The 22,528-nt window shown below is 48.0% G+C and overlaps 1 protein-coding gene across 4 annotated transcripts in view; it reads left to right on the top strand.

The window, feature by feature from the left end:
* msra (methionine sulfoxide reductase A) overlaps positions 1 to 22,528 on the top strand; it is a 492,501-nt gene that overhangs the window by 360,685 nt on the left and 109,288 nt on the right. The gene's annotated exons all lie outside the window — the stretch shown is intronic.

Genomic DNA, 22,528 nt, shown 5'->3' with positions numbered 1-22,528 from the left:
TGGCAGTGCAGAGTCCTACATGATTTTTGTATAATATGGACGAGGTTCTCCATTCCAGAGTCTAGGTGCTCCTGCCAATAGAGACTCAGAACGTTTCCGCGCTGCTGCTAGGATGAAAATGGGCCAACATGCTGCCCACGTGCATCTTGCCTGAGTACCGATTCCGCAGGCCAGTGATTTGTTGGGGTCGGGAATCCCATTGTCAGCCTGACGAGCTGGAGCAGATTTTAAGCGCTCCACTCTTCCCAGACTCTCATTCCAGCCAAGAAGGTGGCTACTAATAGACCTGCACCATGCTTCCTTGATGTGGACACCCACAGGATGTTGGTTGCCGTTGAGGAGAAGAGGGACATCCTCTTTCCCAGGGTGGGGCGGAGACACCGGTCAGTGGTACTGAATAAAGCCTGGGAGAAAGTGACAGAGGCAGTGAGTGTTGGCAGCCTCATCAGGAGGACCAGCATGCAATACAGGAAGAAGATGAACAACCTCCTTCAAGCAACTAGGGTGAGTAACTACCTGAGTGACTCTCGCATCACTCCAGTCCTTGACCCCTGACATCTGCCCCCAAACACTTAAATGCCAGTGACACTCCACCTATCATCATGTCCCCTTCAGGAACCCCGAACACATGCTATGTCCCCTTTGGCCCAGCACCTTTCCCACATATGCCACCAGCTAGAACCGTCCCCACACCCCCCCCCCCCCCCACCCCCCTCCACCCCCCCACCCCATGAAACTGACATGCTGGTGTCTCACTATGTTCTTCTGTGTCCCCAAGGATAAAGTGGCCATAATCAAAGGGAATATCAAAAGGTGGGAGTCCAAGTGAGTCTTTCATCTCCTACAGCTCTGTCCTTCCCAAGAACTGATCCCCATAGACAAGGCCGAACCGTCCGGATTCCTCGCCTCCCTCGAGACCCTCAGAACAGCCCGGAGCACTTAGTTCAAGGCACTGCTTTCACCAACACCATTTACCAGCGCAGAGACTGTCACCCCGGTGGGGCATGTTAGTGCTCAGGCTCTCAGGTCACCACACGCATGTGGTGAGCGCCACACACATGCTGCAGCACATCAGGTTGAGACACATGAGGAAGCCGCCGGTCAGGGGGCTGCCTAATCCCAGGGAACACCGTCCCCAAGACAGATCTCGCACCTCTGGAAAAGATGACCCATCACTGATGCAGGTTCAGAACCAGATATTACAGGAGGGGGTGTCACCAACATTATAGCGCTTGTAAGAACACCTGGAGGAGCCCAATTGCCTTCAGGCTTAGGAGATGTCATCGACAATGCCAACACAGGAACGGTGGCACCCACGGTGGAAGGCGTGGCGCGCAGGCCAACACAGGAACGGTGGCACCCACGGTGGAAGGCGTGGCGCGCAGGCCAACCCAGAAAGGGTTTGACCCACGGTGGAAGGCGTGGCGCGCAGGCCAACCCAGAAAGGGTGGCACATACGGTGGAAGGCCTGGGGCTGATAATGGGTGGGCCGAGGACACTATTAATCCCCTGCTTCCTCTGCTGTGCTGCTGGGCATCTAAGGAGTGTGATGAGGAGTCCCAAAATCAGGTGGTCACACCCGTCCCCTGATTATATTGCTGATACATGAGGGTTTCCAGATGGGCAAGGTAGATGTATATCTACATGATCAGGAGACCCCAAAGCATTGTTTTTATAAATTTAGAATACCAAATTTTATTTTTCCAATTAAGGGGCCGGGATCGAATAGTTTAAACAGTCAGTAGCTTAATAGTTTAAACAGTCAATAGTTTAATAGTTTAAATTGTCAGGAGCCTGTAGGTAACACTTGAGGGGTGAGTTGCTCATCTTTTACAGCAACGATGGGGAGGTTCAGCTGCAGCACCCCGATCCTGAGGATGACACCCCGAGTCAGTCCCCGCTTGTCCCAGGGCTCCGGGCATGCACACCTCGCAAGGTAGATGTATATCTACATGATCAGGAGACCCCAAAGCATTGTTTTTATAAATTTAGAGTACCCAATTTTTTTTTTCCAATTAAGGGGCCGGGATCGAATAGTTTAAACAGTCAGTAACTTAAAGGCCCTTAAAGGCCATAGCGCCAGGACCCCGTTTGTAAATACTTGCACCAAATCACGTCTGCATGACTACCGAGTATGAGCTGTTGCATGTTGCCACCGAGGCGAGAGTCCCACTGTGATTGGTGGGGCAGGACCGGTGGCTAAGGGCTGGTTTACCGCCCTGCGCCAATCCCATTTTTGGCCCAACACAGGGTTCTCTCTCTCTCTCTCCTCCCCCCCCCCCCCCCCCCCCCCCCCTCCCCGCGTGACTGGGATTCCCGATCTCATTGCCGGGGAACGGAGATTCCCTCCCTTTGTCATTGTTTGTACTGCAAGTGTACTTCTTCATTTTCGTACTTTTGAATTGGATTTTAAATTGAACGAGGTGTGCTGGACAGAGCACTTTTCTCAAGCTTTTGGCACTCAATGTTGCCTTTGAGAACTTTGTTGCAGAGCACGAAAGAGGTAGCATCAAATCCCTTTGAACATGATTTGATAATTTACCCCTGCTGCATTAATGTGAATCTTCCCACTTGTCACGACTGCTCTCTGTGATGTCTGAGTAACATGGCTAATTTATTGTCATTTGTAAACCATTTTGAACTGCCTTCAAGAAACAAAGCTTCTACTGGGAACTGCGTTGAGTCAACGCAAATAATTCCATATGGCAGAAAGAAGAGACTTTCATTTCATCACTCTGAGTTGGATTTGACATCCGAGATGAAAGAAAACTGTATCAGTCTGTACACAAACCAGCCTTTCTCCCACGTGGATTTCACTACCACAGGGAGTGGTTTAAGCAAATGAAAACTGGGTAAATACGCGAGGGAGAAGGATATTCTCTGGCCATTATCCTTGGTTTCTGGACCTGGTAAAACCCAATTGAGGCTGCTTCCATTATTGCACTGCGTCCCAATCTATCATTTATACTGTACATACATAATTTCAGTGAGCAATATTACTAACATTGTGAACATTTGAAAACCCTTCAGTGCTAACTGAAATGAACAAGAAGGTGCTGTTGCACAAAAATGTGTAACACCAGCTTTCTTGTTTTTAACATCAAACGATCATTGCTAAAATATAGATATCTAAGTGTGATTCTATGTATATGCAAATTGTAGAAAAGTAGAGGCGAGGCAACGTTGTTATTGTTCTCAGTCCCCAGACCACTAGTAAGTGTCGTCAAGAAACATTGCTTTGTGGTGTGACAATGCAGAGGTGTTGTACTGTCATGAATTCTGTTCTTACGCAATGCTTTGTCATCTTTATTTCAAAGACTACATCGCCACGTTTAGTTGTGTGCAGTTGCCTGTTTAGCTGCGAAGGAACAGCTGATATACATGTAATATTTGTTTGCTATCACCAATTCTGCCAGTGAGACCAAAGCTGGCAATGGTGCTATCAGAGAGTTTTAAATCTAACGGGCGCGATTTAACTAAATGGGAACAAGGCCCCACAGCGACCGTGTTTAGCTGCGTGTTTCCCGGCGCTCGCAGCAACGGGAAACACAACACTGTATAACGTCACTGGGGTTAGATAGGGGGCCTCAGCGGGGAACGCATGGCCGGAGCCGCACATAGCCCTTGTTTCTGCACTGAGGAGCTTCGTTCGCTGGAACTTCTCAGTATAGCAACAGATCGGGACATCGTTTTAAAATGGCACACCGATTTCTGGAGCCCTTGATGCGACCCCTGACCCTCAATGTCTCAACTCACTATGAGGGCGTGTCCCCCCCCCCCAGCACCCCGGTCAGATCGGCCTGAATGAAAAATCCAAGCTTGGCACTTTGGCAGTGCTAACCTGGCACCATGGAAGTGCACCTGCCAAGCTGGCAATGCCAGGGTGCCAAGCTGGCAGTGCCAGAGTGCCCAGGTGGCATCAGCAGTGCCATGGTACCAATCTGATCAAAGGGCAAGCACCTGGAGGCCTTCAATCCTCTGGAGACTAGTACTAAACGGAGTTCGCCCAAGGACTCTGAGACGAAAGGGATCAATCCCAACGCCTTGGGTGCCTCGGGAAGCTGCATATTAGAGTGAGGCTCTAATATGCAGATTTGCCAAAACGGCCTAACATTTACATGGCAATGACTCGCGAGATTGCGTTAGATCTTGTGAGGCGTTGCAAGCTGGGTAAATCCTGGGAGCGGGGTCTCTTGACATCTATCAGCCATGCTGTGTTGCTGTTCACATCTAATGTCGTTAAACCGTCACCTCGATAACTTTGTATGTTCTTGTTATGCTTCACCTGCTTCACCATACTTCACTTGGTTTTATTAAACTGTTCTTTTCCGAAGCTAGGTCAGGTGAAAACTGCTTTCTCTGTTCAAGATGTTTTATTTATTTACAGGATGTGGGCGTCACTGGCTAGATCAGCATTTACTGCCCATCCCCAGGTGCCCCCGAGAAGGTAGTGGTGAGCCCCCTTCTTGAACTGCTGCAGTCCATGTGGTGTATGTACATCCACAGTGCTGTTAGGGAGGGAGTTTGAGGATGTTGCTCCAGTGACAGTGAAGGAACGGCAATATATTTCCAAGTCAGGGTGGTGAGTGACTAGGAGGGGAACCTCCAGATGGAGGGGTTCCCAGGTACCTTGGGCGCGATTCTCCGCAAATGCGGAGAGTCGTGGAGGCTGCCGTGAAACTGGCTGTGTTTTACGTCAGCCTCCGCGCCCCCTCCTGGGACCCGATTCTGCTCCCCGGTCGGGGATAGCAGCGAGGCCCCGTGAACCACGGCATCGCAGGCTTAGCGAACGTCGTTAAGCCCGCGCGCCAAGGGTAACGGTGGCTGACGCGCACGATGACGTCAGCCGCGCATGCGCGGGTTGGACGGCTCAAACCCGCGCATGCGCGGATGACGTCATCACGCATATGCGTGAAACCCGCGCATGCGCGGGCCGTCATGCCCCTCTGCTGCCCGACTGATCCAGCGGGGCGGCGGAGGAACAAAGTGTGCGCAGGTTTCGGACTCGCTGCCCGCGATCGGTGCCCACCGATCGTGGGCCCATGCCACCCTTGGCACGGCCGTGCCAATCGGTGCCATGGTTCACCAGAACGGCATTTTGCGGCCGTTTTCACGAACGGTGAGAGCAGGTGTGTTAGCGTTCGTGAAAACGGCCGTAAAGGCCTGGGAACTCGGCCCATCGGATAGGGGAGAATCGCTGTTCGCCGTAAAAAAACGGCGAGCAGCGATTCGTGTCGTGGTGCGGCCGTGGGAGTGGGAGAATAGCGGCAGGTCGGGAAGGCCCTCCCGCTATTCTGCGACCCGTCGTGGGGGGCGGAGAATCGCGCCCCTTGTCTTTCTAGATTGCAGTGAACAAAGAACAAAGGAAAGTACAGCACAGGAACAGGCCCTTCGACCCACCAAGCCTGCGCCGACCATGCTGCCCATCAAAACTAAAATCTTCTACACTTCCGGGGTCCATATCCCTCTATTCCCATCCTATTCATGCATTTGTCAAGATGCCCCTTAAACGTCATTATCGTCCCTGCTTCCATCACCTCCTCTGGCAGTGAGTTCTAGGCACCCACTACCCTCTGTGTAAAAAAACTTGCCTCGTACATCTCCTCTAAACCTTGCCCCTCGCACCTTAAACCTATGCCCCCTAGTAATTGACCCCTCTACCCTGGGAAAACTTCTCTGACTATCCACTCTATCTATGCCCCTCATAATTTTGTAGACCTCTATCAGGTCGCCCTTCAACTCCATCGTTCCAGTGAGAACAAACCGAGTTTATTCAACCTCTCATCACAGCTAATGCCCTCCATACCAGGCAACATCCTGGTAAATCTCTTCTGCACCCTCTCTGAAGCCTCCACATCCTTCTGGTAGTGTAGCAACCAGAATTGAACACTTTACTCCAAGTGTGGCCTAACTAAGGTTCTATACAGCTGCAACATGACTTGCCAATTTTTATACTCAATGCCCCGGCCAATGAAGGCAAGCATGTTGTATGCCTTCTTGACTACCTTCTCTACCTGTGTTGCCCCTTTCAGTGACCTGGGGACCAGTACACCTAGATCTCTCTGACTGTCAATACTCTTGAAGGTTCTACCATTCATTGTATATTCCCTACCTGTATTAACCCTTCCAAAATGCATTACCTCACATTTGTCCGGATTAAACTCCATCTGCCATCTCTCCGCCCAAGGCTCGAAACGATCTAAATCCTGCTGTATCCTCTGACAGTCCTCATCGCTATCCGCAATTCCACCAACCTTTGTGTCGTCCGCAAACTTGCTAATCAGACCAGTTACATTTTCCTCCAAATCATTTATATATACTACGAACAGCAAAGGTCCCAGCACTGATCCCTGCGCAACACCACTAGTCACAGCCCTCCAATCAGAAAAGCATCCTTCCATTGCTACTCTTTGCCTTATATGACCTAGCCAGTTCTGTATCCATCTTGCCAGCTCACCTCTGATCCCGTGTGACTTCACTTTTTGTACCAGTCTGCCATGAGGGACTTTGTCAAAGGCCTTACTGAAGTCCACATAGACAACATCCACTGCCCTACTTGCATCAACCATCTTTCTGACCTCCTCGAAAAACTCTGTCAAGTTAATGAGACACGATCTCCCCTTCACAAAACTGTGCTGCCTCTTGCTAATACGTCCACTTGCTTCCAATTGGGAGTAGATCCTGTCTTGAAGAATTGTCTCCAGTATTTTCTCTACCACTGACGTAAGGCTCACCGGCCTGTAGTTCCTTGGATTATCCTTGCTCCCCTTCTTAAACAAAGGAACAACATTGGCTATTCTCCAGTCCGTCAGGACATCACCTGAAGACAGTGAGGACCCAAAGATTTCTGTCAAGGCCTCAGCAATTTCCTCTCATGTCTTCTTCAGTATTCTGGGGTAAATCCCATCAGGCCCTGGGGACATATCCACCTTAATATTTTTCAAGATGCCCAACACCTCTTCTTTTTGGATCTCAATGTGACCCAGGCTATCTACACACCTTTCTCCAGACTCAACATCCACCAATTCCTTCTCTTTGGTGAATACTGATGCAAAGTATTCATTTAGTACCTCACCCATTTCCTCTGGCTCCACACATAGATTCCCTCTGCTATGGGCCAACCCTTTCCCTGGCTACCCTCTTGCTTTTTATGTATGTGTAAAAAGGTTGGGATTTTCCTTAGCCCTATTTGCCAATGACGTTTTGTGATCCCTATTAGCCCTCCTGACTCCTTGCTTAAGTTCCTTCCTACTTTTCTTATGTCCCACACAGGCTTCATCTGTTCCCAGCCTTCTAGCCCTGACAAATGCCTCCTTTTTCTTTTTGACAAGGCCTACAATATCTCTCATTATCCAAGGCTCCCGAAATTTGCCGTATTTATCCTTCTTCCTCACAGGAACATGCCGGTCCTAAAGTCTCCCACATGTCAGATGTTCATTTACCCTCAAACAACCGCCCCCAATCTAGGTTCTTCAGTTCCCGCCTAACTAATATTGTTATAATTAGCCTTCCCCCAATTTTGCACATTTTCCCTAGGACCACTCTTATCCTTGTCCACCAGCACTTGAAAACTTACTGAATTGTGGTCACTGTTCCCGAAATACATATTGTTTTAAGAAGCCTTCCTGGATACTCCTTACAAACTCTGCCCTATCCAAGCCCCCAGCACTAAGTGAGTCCCAGTAAATTTTGGGGTAGTTAAAGTCTCCCATCATAACAACCCTGTTGCTTCTACTCCTTTCCAAAATCTGTCTGCCTATCTGCTCCTCTATCTCCCGCTGGCTGTTGGGAGGCCTGTAGTAGCCCCCAACATTGTGACTGCACCCTTCTTATTCCTGATCTCTACCCATATAGCCTCGTTGCCCTATGAGATGTCCTCCCATAGTACAGCTGTGATATTCTCCCTAACCAGTTACGCAACTCCGCCACCCCTTTTACATCACCTTCTATCCCGCCTGAAACATCTAAATCCTGGAATGTTTAGCTGCCAATCCTGTCCTTCCCTCAACCAGGTCTCTGTAATGGCAACAACATCATAGTTCCAAGTACTAATCCAAGCTCTAAGTTCATCTGCTTTACCTGTTATACTTCTTGCATTAAAACATATGTACTTCAGGCCACCAGTCCTGCTGTTTTTAGCAACATCTCCCTGTCTGCTCTTCCTCAGAGCCATAGTGGCCCTATTCCCTAGTTCTCCCTCAATGTTTTCACCTTCTAACCTATTGCTTCGGTACCCACCTAGTGGTCATAGGTTTGGAAGGTGTCGCCCCAGGAGCCTTGGTGAGTTACTGTGGATGGTACACACGGCTGCTACTGTGCGCGGTGGTGGAGGCAGTGAATGTTTGTGGAAGGGGTACCAACCAAGTGAGCTGCTTTGTCATAGATGATGTTGAGCTTCTTGAGTGTTGTTGGAGCTGCACTCATCCAGGCAAGTGGAGAGTATTCTATCACACTCCTGACTTGTGCCTTGTAGGTGGTGGACAGGCTTTGGGGAGTCAAGAGTTGAGTTACTTGCCGCAAGATGCCTTTGATCTGCTCTTGTAGTCACAGTATCAATATGGCTAATCCAGTTCAGTTTCTGGTCAATGGTAACCCCCGGGATGTTGATAGTGGGGTATTGAGTGATGGTGATGCCATTGAATGTCAATGTGCAAAGTTTAGTTAGATTCTCTCTTGTCGGAGTTGGTCATTGCCTGGCACTTGTGTGGCGCAATGTAATTTGCAATTTGTTGGCCCAAGCCTGGATATTGTCCAGGTCTGGCTGCATTTAGACATGGACAGCTTCATTATCTGAGGAGTCGTGAATGATGCTGAACATTGTGCAATTATCAGTAAACATTCTGACCTTCTGATGGAAGGAAGGTCATTGATGAAGCAGCAACAATTAATGGTTGGGCCTAGGACATTACCCCAAAGAACTCCTGCACTGATGTCTTGGAGCTAAGATAATTGATCTCCAACCATCTTCCTTTGTGCCCAGTATAACTCCAACCAGCTCAAGGAGCTTTGCTGGACTTCGTGATGCCATGCTCGGTCAAATTCTGCCTTGTATCAAGGGCAGTCACTCTCACCTCATCTCTGGCTTTCAGCTGTTTTGTCCATGTTTGATCCAAAGCTGTAAAGAGGGCAGGAGCTGAGTGACCCTGGCAGAACCCAAACTGAGCATCACTGAACAAGTTATTGCTGAGCAATTGCCATTTGATAGCACTGTTGACCATTCCTTCCATCACTCTACATGTGTTTTATAAACCTCAATGTGGAGCCTCCAAAACTGAAAGATGTTGATATTATTTATCTTTTTGTTTGCAAGATTATTATTATTGACATGAATACCTGATTTCTTTCTAAAGTAAATGCATAGAAATAATGCACTTGTGTACTTCACATTCTCCTGCACATTCCTCATCACGCGCCATTTCTTTTTCCTCTTCCAAGTATTTATTCAGTTCCCTTTTGAAATCTACTATCTTCATCCACCAACCTTTCAAAGAAGGCATTCCAGACCATAAGGGCTCTCTGCATTATTAAAATAAAATCGCCTCCTCTCCCTTTTTCACAGTAACTTAATTGCAGTGTTAATCTAAGCCTACTTGTGACAATAAAAGATTATTATTATTATTTTATGGTTCTTTTGTTAATTATGTTCATTCTGACTCCCATGGTTACCTAAATCTTCATATCTTATTGGACAGACTGGATGGACCAGTGGATCTTTTCTTATCCATCGCTGTTTGCGTGTTTATATACCCCTTGTGATTTTGAATATTAAATCTGACCTCTAAGATGAACAATCTCAGCTTCTCCAGTCTTTCATGTAACTGAAGCACCTCATCCATGATATTATTCCATTTGATGTTAAATTTCAACCCATTGCAAATTTTTTCTTCTTGAAGGTGGAGGTGAGACTTTGTTGATGCATGAGCTCTCATGTATCAATTCCTTTCGGTTCGCCTTCATGTGCAACTTCAGCAATCAGCTTGCCACTTGATATTTTGTAGAGTGGGGTTTCATTTATAGGTGGCACACACTGCACTTTATTGCAGTGAAATGCACTGTGCATCAAGGCATTGTATGGGACACTGTAGAATTCTGCCACTTTAATTGGCAAACCTACAAATAATCTAAATTTCAGTGAAAAAAAAGTTTTGAGAGTGCAAATGAAGAATAATTTAAATAAAGTTGATCTTTTCTTGAACTTTCAACTGTTTAGCCGTTTACGTTTGACACCATGTAAACTAGCCTAGTTGTTGCTCTATCCCCACTTTGTTTGATTATCCACTGAGTGCTATAAGCAGGGAAGAAGTCCAGAGTTCTGGCGAATCGCATGACTTGGGCTGTAGATAGGGTAGGGTTCAGTTCTTAGAATCATAAGATCCCCACCGTGCAGATAAAGGCCACTCAGCCCATCAAGTCTGCACTGACCCTCCGAAAGAGCACCCGATCCGTGCCCAATCCCCCATCCTATCCTGCAACCCCACCTAACCTTTGGACTTTAAAGGGCAATTCAGCGTGGCCAATCCACCTAACCTACATATCTTCTTTGTATGGGAAATTAGGAAATCAAAGATAAAGGAGATCATAGGAGTTACAGGTTAAGTTTTTTCAAAATCTTTTTATTCAGAAATGTTTTTCATTATAATAAGGTAAAACAAATCAATAACATACAGCAAACCCTACTGAAAAATAAACCCTCCCACATCTACCCTGCACCACCCCCCTCCCCCCACCCGCCCCCAATCGCCCATGGACAAACAAAACTTAACAAAAACCAAACCTTCCCCCGCCACCTCCCCAGCACCTGCCGGTGACCAAATCCCTGAAAAAGGCGATGAAAGGCCGCCATCCCGAGTGGAACCTTCCACCAACCCCGTCATGGTGTACTTGACCTTCTCAAGATACAAAAATTCCATCAGATCACTCAGCCAGACTGAGGCACTGTGCAGTACCGGGGACCTCCATCTGAGCAGAACTCGCCTCCGGACTATTAACGAGGCGAAGGCAAGGACGTCCATCGTCACTGCCATCTGCAGAACCAGTGAGTCCGACCGATACACCAAAAATAGCCAGCAACGGGCACGGCTCCAGCTGAATACTCAGAATCCCTGACATGGTGCTGAAAATGGAAACCCAGAAGCTTACAAGTTTAGGGCAAGACCAAACATCTGTGTATGATTCGCCAGCCCCCTAGAACAACGCTCACACCTAACCTCCACCGCCCCATCCGTGCCCTGGACAAGTGCACCCTGTGCACCAAATCAAGCTGTGGAGTTATCCCTGTGAAGAGCCTGACTCCACAGCCCCTCATCAAAAACCGGATCCAGCTCACCCTCCCACTTTCTCTTTACTTCCTCCAATAATGCCTGCTCTGTCGACAGGATCCGGCCATAGGTAACTGGAATTCTCCCCTCAGCAAACTCCTCCAGGGATAGGACACTGTCTAAGAGCGAGGGTGACGGTGCGAGGGGAAATTAACAAATCTCCTTGTGCAAGAAGTCGCAAACACGTAAATATCTCAAAACATTAGATTGGGGAGGCGCGGTGGCACGGTGGTTAGCACTGCTGCCTCACAGCTCCAGGGTCCCGGGTTCAATTCCAGCCTCGGGTGACTGTGTGGATCTTTGACTTTCTTCCCCTGTCTGCGTGGGTTTCCTCCGGATGCTCCGGTTTCCTCCCACAGTCCAAAGATGTGCAGGTTAGGTGGATTGGCCATGATAAATTGACCCTTAGTGTCCAAAAGGGTAGGTTGGATTACGGGAATTGGGTGGGGTGCCGAATGGCCTCCTTCTGCACTGTAAATTCTATGTATGTTCTCAGGAGCTGGAACGTCTCCAACAATTCCTCCATAAACTGGCGACCCTCCTTTCAATAAACATGTCCCCAAACCTCTTCAACCCTTCCCTCCCCCATGCCCTGAACGAAAAATGAAATGAAATGAAATGAAAATCGTTTATTGTCACAAGTAGGCTTCAAATGAAGTCACTGTGAAAAGCCCCTAGTCACCATATTCTGGCGCCTGTTCAGGGAGGCTGGTACGATGAGTTCAAGCCAGATGGCACAAACAAATGGTTCCTGTAAATAGGTGCCAACCCTGACATAGAGCCCAACCTAAAATGCTGCCTAAACTGCCCCCAAATCCTCAATGTGACTCCCACTACTTGGCTCGTGGTGAATTTTACAGGGGAAAACTGAAGCCGGGCAGTGACCAGGACTCTCAGACTCTAACCTCTACACAAGCCCACCTCCATCCTCCACCATATTGAATCTAGATCCATAAGCTATCCCAGCACCTTCTCAATATTTACAGTCTAATAACAAAAAAGCAAATTAGGTAGCCCCAAGCCCCCTCTCTCTCTGTACAAATGCCCTACGAATCCATGGGGTGTTGCCTGCCAAAAATAAGGAGGATACCGTTTTCTTGACCCCACAACAGAAAGATTGGGGGAAACAACTGGACGCCACTTGAAATAAAAACAAAAAGCTCAGGAGGACGTTCATTTTTACAGTCTGCACCCTACCCGCCAAAGTCAGAGGAAGGACGTCCCACCTTTTCAAATCGGCCTTAACCCCATTCACCAGACTAGTAAAGATGGTGGAGCGAGGCCAATCATGGGCCACCTGGATTCCCAGATAACGGAAGCTAGATCTGGCCATGCGAAACGGCAACTTCCCCTGATCAGCTCCCCTCATTGGTGGAATTCACCACAAAGTGTTCACTTTATGCCCAGATTCAGCTTATCCCCTGAGAAAGAACCAAAACGCCTAATTGGCTTTATTATCTCCTCGATATTGAAGAATGAATCAGTGTATCGTGCAGTACCTGAATACAAAGACACCCGATGCTCCTCACTCACACCACGCCCTCCTCCCACACTCTCCCCTCCACCCAGTGGATGAGCTCAACGCAATGGCCAGAGGCTCAATTGCCAATGCGAATACAAGTGGAGATAATGGACAACCTTGTCTTCTACCCCTGTTCAATTGGAAGTAACCCAAACTCAGGGCATTGGTATGCACACTCGTGGTGGGGCTTCTGTACAATAACGGAATCCATGATATAAATTTTGGCCCAAAGCCAAACCTTCCAAGAATTTCAAATAGGTATCCCCAGTCAACTCTATGGAACGCTTTTTCAGCGTCCATTGAAATAATTACCTCTGGCTCGGGCACTCGGGTGGGGGGGACAGAACGACGTTTAACAGTCTCTGTGTATTGGACGATAACTGCCGGCCCTTAACAAAACCAGTCTGCTCCTCCGAAATCACCCCTGGAAGGCAGGTCTCCAAATGCATTGGCAACATTGTCGCCAACAACTTTGCGACAGCGTTCAACTATTTTTTAAAATCTTTTTTTTCTCCACATTTTCATCAAAGCGTCAGAGTTCAACAATGAAATGGGTTGTATCAGCCCAGTTTGGTGCATATACTTTAACCAGGACCACCAACATGCCCGCCAATGACCCACTGGCAATTACATTCCTCCAATATTTTAGCAACTGAAAAGGGCACTCGCACATTGATAAACAATGCAGCTCCCGGGCCCCACCGTCGAAACCCAAATGGTATATCTGCCCCAACCAGTCGTCCCGTAACCTTGTCTTGTCTTTGATCCGCAAATGAGTCTCCTGTAAAAATACTACATCAGCCTTCAAACTTCTCAGGTGCACACATCCATTACTTTAACTAGGCTGTTTATCCCCCTATATTCGAAGTTATCAACAGAATAAGGAGCCTTCTATCCCGCCTCCCCCTTCCCACCACGACCCAGTGTCAGTCATTCCCACCACGTGGGGTAATCCAGCAGCAATTCAGCGAGCGCCGATACCAGGCCCACCCAAGGTGGCCACCAAACTGCCCATAAGGCGATAACAAAGACAAAGGATCAGTCACTATCAGCAGTCTACCCCTCCTCATCCCTCCCCACCTCCGCCTCCCATATTACACCCCAATAAACAAACAAACAGCTACTGTCCGTGTGGAGTTTGCACATTCTCCCTGTGTCTGTGTGGGTCTCACTGCCACAGCCCAAAGATGTGCAGGGTAGGTGGATTAGCCACGCTAATTTGCCCCTTAATTGGGAAAAAAAACTTGAGTACTTTAAATGTATCTTAAAAAACAGCTAAAAGGAGAACAGAGACCCCTATCCTTCCACACACCCAACCCCAAACAAAACATGAACAAAAGTCCTAAGCTCATTACGTAAATAAAAATACCCAAAACAATGAGCTGCAGATACCTGCACTCCTCCATTCCCATGAACTGACTTTACAGCTCGCAGAGTGACCCCTGCAGACTCAAACCAGAAAAATAATCATACCGACAACCAGCCTCCTGCCGACATCCAACTTTAATACAGAAACGATAGAGGAAGAGAGAAAAGTAACACCCATTCCACACAGTCCCAAAAATACAAAATACAAACTTGCCCAGAAACCCCCAGCGGATCACCATAATGAGATGCCCTTGCCCACAATACAAAAATCCTGTAATAAATACAGATATAAATGCACCTAACAATTAACAATTAGTTTTCTCCAGTCCATGCTTCTTTGCAAACTCATCCGCATCCTCCAGTGCATCAAAATAATAGTCTCTACTTCAAAAGTCACCCCAAGAGGAACGAGGTACACCACACCGAATCGCACACTACTTTTGTACAACGTGGCCCTGGCCTTGTTGAACGCTGTGTGCCTTCTAGCCAGTTCTGCACCAACGTCTTGATATATCCTGATGGCATCGCCCTCCCATCTAAAGTCTTGATGGTCCTTCATTCACTCAGGACCTGTTCCTTGTCTTACTACCTGTAGAACCTGACAATGATCGCCTGTGATGGTTCCCCAGATCATGGATTCTGCCTTAGTGACCGATGGGCCATTCCAATTTGGGAGGGGATGGCAATCTCCCCTTCCCTACCATATTTCCAAACATCGTGGACATATACACCCTCTGGCAGCCCAACAATTCTTAAACTTTGGAGCGATTTTCGAGATCGTCCACCTTGGCCTTGAACGCTTTATGCGTTGAGCCAGCAACACCATCTCCACCTCTAGGGAGACAACCCGGTCACTCTGGTCTGAGAGTGCCACATCCACTGCTTGGATCACCACGTCTTGCTTCTTTACCTTCTGAACTGCCTTCTCCAAGGCAGCAACGGATGGGGGCTGGAGCCCCTTCTATTGCCTAGCAAAGTCCTCAGCGACTGCCTGCCTCTGCTTCTTGAATTTGTCCATCAAGAAGCTTGCCAGCAACTCAGCCATCCACTGAGAGGCAAAAATCACAGCAGCAGCATCCACTATTTCTCCACCGATGAGGTGCAAGGGGCTTCTGAGTCTGACGACAATGCTTTGACTGACTGCTGCCTTGTCTTATACTTGTTGGGCATTACCTTTATGTGGGGGCCTTATCCCCATCGAACTAATGAAATTTTCCCTGAACATCACCTAGACGTTGGGTGAAAAGGGCCAAAACCGAAGTATCTTGGGGAACTGCTCACCACATAGCCATCACTGGAAGCCCTCAGAAGTACAGGTCGCAGGCAGCATAGTGGCACAGTGGTTAGCACTGCTGTCTCACGGTGCCGAGGTCCCAGCTTCGATCCCGACTCTGGGTCACTGCCCGTGTGGAGTTTGCACATTCTCCCCGTATTTATGTGGTTTCTCTCCCACAACCCAAAAGATGTGCAGGGTAGGTGGATTGGCCACGCTAAATTGCACCTTAATTGGAAAAAATTAGTTGGGTACTCTTAGTATTAGCTGTGGGGGGGCACTCAGGGGAGGTTAGTAAAGTTTTCAGAACAAGCAATAGATCAGAGAGTAGGGAAGGCGGCAGGAAACTAACTTCAGGCGCAGCAGGTAAGGGGCCAACTGTACGAAGGGGGCATCAATGCAAGACTGAGGGTGCTGGACCCAAATGCGCGCAGTATACAAAACAAGGTTAATGCGCTTGTTACGCACATTGAAATTGGCCGGTACGATGTTGTGGGCACCACAGAGACATGGCTGTAAGGGGATCGGGGCTGGGATCTAAATATCCAAGGATATGTGTCCTATCGAAAGGACAGGCAAATGGGCAGCGTGGGAGGAGTTTCCTTGTTCGGAAGAAATTAAATTAAATCGATTGCAAGAATCAATATAAGGTCGGAAGGCGTAGTATCTGTGGGGGTAGGGTTGAGGAATCGCAAAGGAAAAAAGACCCTGATGGGAGTTAGGACCCCGAGTAGTAGTCAGGATGTGGGCAGAAAATAAATCCGGAGATAGAAAAGGCATGTTAGAAAGGCTATATTACAATGATCAAAGGACTTCAATATGCAGGTGGACTGGGAAAATCGCGTTGCAGTAAATCTTAAGAAAAGGAATTTGTGGAATGTCTGCAAGATTTTTTTTTGGAGCAGCTTGAGGTAGAGTCCACAAGGGAATAGGCAATTCTGGATTTGATGTGTAATGAGGCACACCTGATTAGGGAACTTAATTCTGTTGTTATTTACAACATAGAGGGTAGCTATTTTGCCCATCGTGTCTGCACCGACTCCCAAAACAGCAACCTAGATAGTCCCATTCCCCAGCCCTATGTCTGTAGCCCTCTAAATTCATCACTTTCAAATATGTATCCAGCTCTCTTTTGAAACCTCCTATGGAATCCGCCTCCACCACTCTCCCAGGCAGCACATTCCAAACCCCAACATCTCTCTGAGTAACGTTTCTCCTCATCTCACTCCTAGCTCTCTTGCTGACCATCTTGAAATTGTGACCCCTATTCACTGACTTACCAACTAGTGGAAACAGAAAATCCTTCTTTACCCTGTCAAAATTGTTTAGAATTTTGAACACCTCCATAAGGTCGCATCTTAAACTTCTCTGCTCCAAGGAGAACAAGCCCAATTTCTCCAATTTTTCCTTGTATCTAAACTTTCTCATTCCTGGTATCATTCTAGTAAAACTCCTCCACACTCTCTCCAGGGCTTCAACATCCTTCCTCAAATAAGGTGCCGAGAACTGAACACAATACGCCAAATGTGGTCTGACCAATGATTTGGAGAGGTGTAGCACCACTTCTTTGCTTTTATACTCTATGCCTCTATTTAAGAACAAAGAACAAAGAAAAGTACAGCACAGGAACAGGCCCTTCAGCCCTCCAAGCCCGCGCCGACCATGCTGCCCGACTAAACTACAATCTTCTACACTTCCGGTTATAAACCGAAGGATGCTGTGAGCCTTCTTAACTACTGTTTGAACTTGCCTGGCCACCTTCAAAGAATTATGCATTTGAACTCCGAGGCCCCTCTGCTCCTGGGGTACTCCCCTCAAAATTGTATCATTGACGATAGCACAGTGGTTAGCACTGTTGCTTCACAGCTCCAGGGTCCTAGGTTCGATTCCCGGCTTGGGTCACTGTCTGTGTGGAGTTTGCACGTTCTTTCGTGTCTGCGTGGGTTTCCTGCGGGTGCTCCGGTTTCCTCCCACAAATTCCAAAAGACGTGCTGTCAGGAAATTTGGACATTCTGAATTCTTCCTCTGTGTACCCGAACAGGGGCCTGAATGTGGCGACTCGGGGCTTTTCACAGTAACTTCATTGCAGTGTTAATGTAAGCCTACTTGTGGCAATAAATATTATTATTGTATTATTATTGAGCCTATGTTCTCTCCCCATGTTTCTTCTACCAAAATGCATTATCTCACATTTCGCTGCATTGAAGTTCATTTGGCAGGTATCTGCCCAATGGACAACTTGTCAATTAGGTGAAGGAACCCTTAGTGGGCAGTGACCACAATATGATAAAATTCATCCTGCAGTTTGAGAGGGAGAAGCTGGTATCAGATGTAACGGTATTACAATTAAATAAAATAACTACAAAGCGTGAGGGAGGGGCTGGCCAGAGATGATTGGATGGGGAGTCCAGCAGGGAAGACAGTGGAACAGCAATGGCAGGGGTTTTTGGGGGTCATTCGGGAGGCACAACACAAATTCATTCCAAGGTGGAAGAAACATGCTAAGGGAAGGACAAGGCATCCATGGCTGAAGAGAGAAGTCAAGGCCAGCATAAAAGCAAATGAAAAGGCATACAAGGTGGCGAGGAGTAGTGGGAAGCCAGAGGAAAGTGAGCAGAGGACAACTAAAAAAGCAATAAGGGGGGAGAGGATGAAATCTGAATGTAAGCTAGCTCGTAATACAAAAGAAGTTAGAAAGAGTTTTCTACAATATATGAAAGGTAAGAGTGAGGCAAGAATAGACATTGGATAACTGGAAATGAGGCTGGAGAAGTAGTAATAGGGAACAAAGAACAGGTACTTTGCATCAGCCTTCACGGTGGAAGACACCCAGAACTTCAAAAGAGTCAGGGACCAGAGGTCAGTGTAGTGGCCATCACTAAGGAGAAGGTTCTGGGGAAACTGAAAGGTCTGAAGGTGGATAAATCACCCAGACCTGATGGCCTACACCCCAGGATGTAAAAGAGAAAGCTGAGGAGATTGTGGAGACATTGGTGGTGATCATTCAGGAACTACTGGAGTCACGGAGGGTCCCAGTGCACTGGAAAATGGCTAATGTAACACCCCTCTTTAAGAAGGAGGCAGAAGATGGGAAATTATAGGCCGGTTAGCCTGACTTTGGCCATTGGTAAGATTTTAGAGTCCATTCTTAAGGATGAGATTGCAGAGTACTTGGAAGTGCATGGTGAAAAAGGGTTGAGTCAGCATGGCTTTGTCAAGGGGAGGTCATGCCTGACAAATATGTTAGAGTTCTTTGAGGAGGGAGTGAGGAAGTTAAATAAAAGAGAACCAGGGGACATGATCTATTTGAATGTCCAGTGGCCTTTGGCAAGGTGCCTTATAGGAGCCTGCTAAATATGATGAGAGCTCATAGTCTTAAGAGCAAGGTCCTGGCATAGATAGAGGATTGGCTGACTGGTTGAAGGCAGAGAGTGTGGATAAAGGGTCCTTTTTCAACTTGGCAGCCTGTGACTAGTGGTGTTCCACAGAGGTCAGTGTTGAGACCACAGCTATTCATTAAATACATTAACAATCTGGAAGAAATAACTGAGTTGTTGCTAAGTTTACAGATGATACAAAGATATGTAGAGGGGCAAATAGTGTTAAGGAAGTTCAGGAAGATTTTCTAAATGGGGAAAGGCTTCGGAAATCTGAAGCACAAAGGGACTTGGTGGTCCTAGTTCAGGATTCTCTTAAGGTTAACATGCAGTTTCAGTTGGCAGTTGGGAAAGCAAATGCAATGTTAGCATTCATGTCAAGAGGGCCAGAATACAAGAGCAGGGATGTACATCTGAGGCTGAGGTTTTAGACCCCATTTGAAATATTGTGAACGTTTTTGGGCCCCATATCTAAAGAAGGATGTGCTGGCCTTGGAGGGGGTCCATAGAAGGTTCACAAGGATGATCCTGGGAGGGGTAGCAGCTCTCTAGTAATATTAGGAGATCATTATTCATAATTGTGGGGGGGGGGGGGGGGGGGGGGCGAGTGCCGGAGGTGATTCTGTCAATGGACACAGAGAAGGCCTTTGACCAGGTAGAGTGGAGGTATTTGTCCAAAATCCTGGGGAGGTTTGGGTTCGGGCATGGGTTTGGTTGCTGTATGCGTCCCCCATGGCAAGTGTGTGAACGAATGAGAAGAACTCGGAGTATTTTGGGCTGCACAAGGGACGAAACAGGGGTGTCCACTGTCCCCGCTATTGTTTGCGTTGGTGATTGAGCCCTTGATGATGGCATTTCGGGCCTCGGCTGAGTGGGGGTGGATTGAGAGGGAGGCAGGGAGCACTGGGTGTTCATTATATGCCGATGACCTATTGTTATTCGTGACGGACTCGTTAGAAAGCATGGGCAGAATTATGTGCTTACTGGAGAGGTTTGGGGTCTATTCGGGCTATTAATTAAATGTCGGGAATAGCGAGGTGTGCCCGGTGAATGCAGCAGGGTGGGCGACGAACCTGGGGGCACTGCCATTTAAGGTGGTGAGGGAGAGGTTCCGGTACCTGGGGATTCAAGTAACTCATGAGTGGGCCACGATTCATAGATGGAATTTGACGTGGTTGGTGTACATTGTGTACCTTGTGTTTCCCTATTATGTATTTTCTTTTATTTTCATGTACTTAATGATCTGTTGAGCTGCTCGCAGAAAAATACTTCTCACTGTACCTTGGTAGACGTGATAATAAACAAAAATCCAAAATCCATTATTTACAATCATCAGCTAGTTAACTGTCTGACTCAAGGGGCGCGATTCTCCCAAAACGGGAGAAATCGTAAGGCTGGCGTCAAACCCGGGCGGGTTTGACGCCAGCGCACCCCTTCCCGACCGGGAACCGATTCTGGTCCCCGGTCGGGGCTAGCAGCCCGACGCCGCAAGCTCCGGCATCACGGGCTTAACGAATTTCGTTAAGCCCGCTTGCCGGAGTTAGCGCCGGCTGACGCGTCATATGACGTCAGCCGCGCATGTGCGGATTGGAAGACTCCAACCCGCGCATGCGCGGATGACGTCATCGCGTATTTGCGCGAAACCCGCGCATGCGCGGGCCGGGATGCCCCTCAGCCGCCCCGCGAATGGATACTGCGGGGCGGCGGAAGGACAAATAGTGCGCGGGCATCGGGCCCACTGCCCGTGATCGGTGCCCACCGATCGCGGGCCCATGGCACCCTTGGCACGGCCGTGGTACTGCCGTGCCAATCGGTGCCATGGTTATAAAAAGCGAGTTGTTCCCGCCGTTTTTATGAACGGCTAGACCAGGTCTGTTTGCCGTTCGTAAAAACAGCCGTAAAGGGCTGGGACTTCGGCCCATCGAACAGCTGTGAATCGCTCCCGGCTGTAAAAAAACGGCGACAGCGATTCGTGTCGTGAGTTGGGGGGGGGGGGTGGGGGGGGGAGAGGAGAATAGCGGGAGGGCGGGAAAAATGTCGGGAAGGCCCTCCCGCTATTCTCCGACCCGTCGTGGGGGTCGGAGAATTTCGCCCAAGATCTCCATCCCAATGAAGGAGGTTGTCCTGCCTCCCAAGAACTGCCTGACAATCAGATGGCTGGTAACTTTGGTGCCAACAGTGCCAAGAGGAGCAGTGGCCACTGCTGAGATTGCAGGTTGACCCTGATAAGGAGCATTGAGGAATTCAGAGCACAAGGTAAGTAGGGCTGACTTTTTCAATGCCAGTCAGCAAGGCCCAGGAGAGGGAGGAAAGCTGGGGTTGGGGCGAGGGGCAGGGAAAGAAGATGAATGCAGTCTTTCCATGGGGGTTTCTCCATTGGACACTGGGGAGGGGGTTTCTCTGTCCCACCGTGCCAGATTTCTGGTTCAGCACGCCGGCGGGATTCTCCGTTTCGCCAGCTGGTCCATTGTGGGGCAGCCCCACACCGCCAGGAAACACCCGGGCTTCCGGCAAAACGGAGCATCGCGAAGGCGGAAAATTCAGCCCCGGGTGTTTGTACAGGAGGCCCCCCCCCAGCTGCCAGGATTCACCCAGTAAAATGGCGGCAGTGGCAGGAGGAGGCCCTCGGGGACATTAATTAGTCACTTATGAACCTCAGTTGAGCAAAGGGCAGCTGGACTCCCTGACACCTACCCTACCACTGGCAAAATTCCAGCAGCGGCTGATAGATCATGGGCATGTGGGCCCCCAACGTTCCACCTGAATTTAGGTCCCTTCATCTGCCAGTCCATTCCTGGAGAGGTGGGGTGTATGATTCTGGCCACTGTTTGGTCAATGTGACGTAGATTTGTGTAGCTTAACTATAGGTGAATGTAGTGAGATTGAATTCTGGCAAGGCAAGGGTGCTTGTTGAGTTACTTTCGATTTCTACTGCCGTAGTGTTACTACAACCCAGGCACAGCAAACTTTTAAAAGGTTCTGCGTTTGCTGGACAGTCCAGGAAATTATTAAACGGGTTAATGTTGGCAAATAATCAAATGCCGAGTTAGCACTTCACTAATATTAGGATTAACTGAGATTTTGACATGTGTGAGCATGGATTCAAGCACACATGTGCTAAGCACTACTTTGCCTGGCTAGGGCATGTCTCAAGGTTGGCAGTATAACTGATTCAAATGGCATGATACCAGGGTCAAACTGGCACCTGTTGCGCATCAGTATTGTAAAATTGTTTCCTCAAATGATAGCTTTGACTGAGCATTTCGATGTATTTTTCATTCCATTGGAAAATTTAAACCCTCAATCACCTCAGAAAAATGTGCCAACGATTCAAACTTAGCACTTTAAAAAAACACAGAGGCTTGAATATAATTCTCTGTATAACCACAAAAAGGACATTGTAATGATCCAAAATTTGTCTTTTAATGAACAATAGAACAGGTGAATTTCACTTTTTGTTCATAATTCTTTGTGCGGGTTGTGAATTATTTAATTGTCTGGCTTTGAAGTGATTACTTCAGATTTTGTTAGCAGGTCATTAGTATCGGTGGAATAATGAGCACGCCACACCCCGCACCCCCCAGTTCTTATTAAAAGAGGAATTTCCTTTATACTGCTATGGATTTCTCTAACTAACCATCCTAAATTTGCATTTGGCGTTGGTAAGCAC

The sequence above is a fragment of the Scyliorhinus canicula genome, chromosome 6, assembly GCF_902713615.1.
Source record: "Scyliorhinus canicula chromosome 6, sScyCan1.1, whole genome shotgun sequence".
Taxonomy (NCBI): Eukaryota; Metazoa; Chordata; class Chondrichthyes; order Carcharhiniformes; family Scyliorhinidae; genus Scyliorhinus; species Scyliorhinus canicula.
This window is presented reverse-complemented; position numbering and strand designations above follow the sequence as displayed.